We start from the raw sequence: 4601 nt of genomic DNA, 5'->3' as shown, positions 1-4601 counted from the left end.
TTGCCAATCTTAAGCATTCAATGTTGTAGGAGGGTTTGGGGTCAAAACATAGACTGCTGCCTATTTCTGGAGACTGAAATTAACAGCTCTGGTGATGATAATGATTATAACTGATGCTAACAACACTGATGATTAATCTATAAATCAGTCACAAACACTTATGCCCATCCAACCACCCATAACTCCTCCCTCCACTTTGGGAAACTTTCAGATAAACAATGTGTATTCAGTTTCAAAATCTTGGAATCACATTCCAAAACACTAACACACTACAAGCATGGTCGGCGGTCAGCAAAAAAATTAGCCCTGGCCAACAATTTCCCTGTAACTTATAGGTCTCACGATTCAAATCACAGACACTGGGTTTATCATCTTTAGTAATGATGGATTAACACACATCAGAAAAAAAAAAAAAGTTTTGGTATTGCATGTGTCTAGCATTTTATCTGTTGTTGGTTGTTGTTTGTTTTGTCTTGATTCTTTGGTTTTGCTGTACCAAATGTCCTTTTATTATTATTATCATTATTATTATTATTATTCCTTACTGATTCTAAAAAAAAAAATCATGCAATGAAATAAATTAACATAATAAATTGTGCACAAACTCTGAAATTCAGAATCAGTTACCATTCAAACTCTTCAATCTGTTTCTAATCTCTCATTGACACTGGCCCTGAGTATTTCTCTGATATTCTTCATTAATACTACCCATCTCGAAATCTGCTGTCTTCTACTGATAATCAGATTCTTTGTGTTCCTGTCAGAACAAAAACCTTCAGTCCATGTACTCTTTCCTTTCAGGGTCCAACCATCTTCCATGATCTGGAATAACATATCATTTCAAATTAGATACTCCACTTCCACAGCCTCTTCCAAATTTTCTCTGAAGACCCGTCTGTTTAAGGAGTACTCATATCTTTGTCCACCACTGTTCTAAACTGCGACCTATCGAAGATAAGTTTGTTTGTGTGTGTGTGTGTGTGTGTGTGTGTGTGTGTGTGTGTTGGGCAAGCTGTGTCATGGTGTTTGTTAAAAGTTCGTGCCACTGAGAATATTTTATTATTTCTTTACTTACAGCTAATGAGTTTTTTTGGTCTTTCTGTACATGTAAAACACTCTGAGTCCTATTTGAGAAAAAGGGCTGAATAACTCAATAAGTGTTCATTATTATGATTACTGTTATCATTATAATATATTTACTGTGCCTGTGGAAATGACAACAAATATAGTTATTGGCCATAGCTACTTTTGTTTTCTTCGCAAAGGCGGGTAGTAGTTTGCACAGGACAGGAATCAGACCCCTGCCAGAGTCTGCACTAGTGGGTCACGGTAAGTATGTTACATAAACATAATTTTAGGGAGAAAATTTCCTTTTACTGTGCCTGTGGAAATGACAACTAACATACATTTCCGACGTACTCTGATGGACAAAAGCTGAATACTGAATTACACTAATGCAGCAGTGACAAAGAAACCGGATTTGGGTTTGACATAACACAGTCTCTCACGTTATGGCAAAGGATAATTATGGTACAGGCACACAACAGAAAATTCAATTGCAATTCTACATGGTGGAAGTTGCCTCTCTCCGCTAACTTCAGACCACACTTAAAAGGTAGACAATGCAAGACTGAAGAAAAGGTTTTATACTAACTGACCTAGTTTTCAGCCTGGTACGGAGATCAGGTCTATCCAATTAGTGTATGTTAAGTTTAAAATCTTAATTTGTGGTCCCAGGGACTCTTTTACGATGATAATATGGGGTCCCAGACTACACTATGAGGGTCACTCACAGTGCACATTCTAATGAAATCTGCATTCCTGAGCACATACAAAGGCAGGTGTACCTTCTATTCACAGGCATCTATGACTGTGGGCAAAATAGTGGTGAAGGGAAAGAACTCTTCTTTGTAGCAGATGATCCTGGTGTCAGACTGAAACTCCCGATCCCATACAGGATTTTCACTATTTTCAGTTTTTAGTTATAAAATTTTCAACATCCCAAGGACCAGCTCAATGAATAAGCAGTGCATGCTTTCCATTTTCAAAGCGTCTGGAATGCATGTTTACACACTTTCGGGAGCACAGCAGCACTATGTTTCCCAGGAATAAATCCTGACTGGCACAGTCCCAGCCAATTGTTACCTCTACTTTAGTTCTGGCCACATCCTGCATTTACAATGAGAGTTTATCACACTCCCTCCTGCTAAATGCTAGAGGGGACCTTTAGCACTGTCTGTATAGCTCAACTTACATATCTGTCTAAATTGCTATGGGTCATCACTACTACATTTCAAACATCATTATTGATCACTCGAGTTGTTGACCGATACATGTATGTGAATGAGTGAGTGAGTGAGTGTGTGTGTGTGTGTGTGTGTGTGTGTGTGCGTGTGTGTGTGCGTGTGTGTGTGTGTGCTGACAAGCCTCCATGCAGGAAGGGGTCACAAATTTAATGTGAAATATGTGATTAAAACATGGGAGACCAGACTTTATATTATATCAACTCATTTGAACACACAGCTGATGTTTCCAGTTGTCCCAGCAAATGCAGTGCACACAAATGTCCACACATATGCATGAGTATGTTTTCTCACAAGCACAAGTACATATGTGAGCATGTGCACACAAGGAGTCATGTTGTGCTATCCATGTAGATTTATGGATGTAAAGTCTTAGGTTCAGTATTACTGTTAGTATATATATGCCAGTACTGTTCCAAACACTTGCACTATCAGTTCTGGGCACAAAGTGTCCAAAGATCAGTTAGAATGTTTCCCATGACTTACTTAGCATTCCTTTTCAATTCAATGAAATGCTCTTCGAACAAACACTGCAGACATTCCCTATGGACCACCCTACAGATATTCTCCATGGACTGTCAGAGTTCAGACTGTGGCACATAAACTTAGAGTGTTATTGTGTATGGTGGAGTATTGGAGTAATGCCACAAAACAGTGCAGATGATGGGGAAGGGATTTTTTCTTTAAACTCACTTGATGTACACACATATTTGAACTACATTCCTGATGTAATTAATGCACAAGATTGAAACAAAAGAAAAAAGATACTGATTTTTGATAACAGCAATGACAATTAATCAATTATATAACAGCCAAATTGTCCAAATGAAATAATTTGTAACCAGTATTACAACAGTTACTCTCCTTTGATGAAACAGACAACTCATTTTGGTAATAAAAAAGACAAAAAGGTCCTCATCAGAGAATAATCAAGCACCCAAAAAACTGGTCTTCATATTTCATATGGTTACAAGTATTACAAATAATCAGTTTTCATTTAAAGTTAGGCTATGTCCTGTCCCAGTAAGGGCCTGGGGTATCCAAATGGAACAAGCACTTTATAACAACAAAATTTACGTATTGTAACTTTAAAAGTTTATTTCCTTTTACAATGTAGTTTTAACTGAAACATCTTAACTGTTTCAAAAAGTTAGCTGATAATTATAGTAGAAACTAGTTAAATGTCTCTGTTACAGGGCTGTGGCAGTATGGTGTATTCACAATGACAGCTACTATTCAGTATCCGGACAGGCCGATCAGATTTGAACATGCAAGAGGTACCCTCTAGCTCTTTACTTTAAGCTTCACTTATTTTTTCTTTTCTCTTTTCCAGTCCATGTGGGACCATTGCCCAGTCACATTATCGGCTTTCCACATTATTGTGAAGAAGAAAGTTTGATAACACACACACACACACACACACACACACACACACACACACAGAGACAGAGAGAGAGAGAGAGAGAGAGAGAGAGAGAGAGACTGACAGAGAGAGACAGAGAGAGAGACAGAAAGAGAGAGTCAAAACTGAAACTGAAAGTAATCTTTGGACACTTCTCTAGACATTCTTAAATCGTATAATGATAAAACTTACCTAAAAGAAGGAACTCGTGCTGACAAGTGTTCTCTATCACCTGGAGGTCTACTATCGCAATACAAGTGTCTGCCTCATATTTATAGTTATTATTTATCTTACTTCGGTGACAACTCCTTCACGGTCTTGTGATCCTGACTTGTGTTGACATCACTCTCTTGCGAACCATCGGTTGTCTCTCCTGTTCTAACCTGAAATAACAAGTATCTCAATCAGTATCCCATTTTGGAATAATGTTGTTCCACCTTCACCAAAAATGTCAAGGTATACAAGCTTCATTAGGTATCGATCAAGAATTTTAGAGAACAATGTCCATTATCAAAGGATTAAACGTTTCACAAAATTAACACAATTGTAAATCATAGTTATAATCAAAGCTCTTTTTATGTAAAATTCATTAATCTGAAACATAGCATTTCCTTTATGACACATTGATATGTTACAGATCACATTAACTTTTAAGTGCAGAGAAAATTTGATTTTAAACATTGAATTTGGCTGCTTTTGATGTCAATTATTGTATGCAATGGGTCAAAACTGAGGAAGGAGAGTGGGTTTGAGAGGGGGCGGAGGGGCGGAGTATTATTAATTTTCCTTGCCGCTGGGGGCGTCATTATAATTATGTGCAAATGGATATAATAATCCTAATTCACACTAATTCCGCACAGCACGATTCTCAGTAAAATTGTTTGTTGATATCAATA

At 37.4% G+C, this 4601-nt stretch overlaps 1 protein-coding gene across 2 annotated transcripts in view; it reads right to left on the bottom strand.

Annotated features, from left to right (window-relative positions):
• Positions 1-4082, bottom strand: part of LOC143299393 (phospholipid-transporting ATPase ABCA3-like) — a 64609-nt gene extending 60527 nt beyond the window's left edge. The window contains exon 1 of one of the 2 annotated variants that reach the window (XM_076612568.1): positions 4000-4082. The gene's annotated coding sequence lies outside the window, so the exon portion shown is untranslated. Of the gene's footprint in view, positions 1-3897 lie in introns of both variants that reach the window. The other variant, XM_076612567.1, reaches the window with a different exon arrangement.
• Between the last annotated feature and the right edge of the window lie 519 nt (positions 4083-4601).

This window comes from Babylonia areolata, chromosome 25, assembly GCF_041734735.1.
Source record: "Babylonia areolata isolate BAREFJ2019XMU chromosome 25, ASM4173473v1, whole genome shotgun sequence".
NCBI lineage: Eukaryota > Metazoa > Mollusca > Gastropoda > Neogastropoda > Buccinidae > Babylonia > Babylonia areolata.
This window is presented reverse-complemented; position numbering and strand designations above follow the sequence as displayed.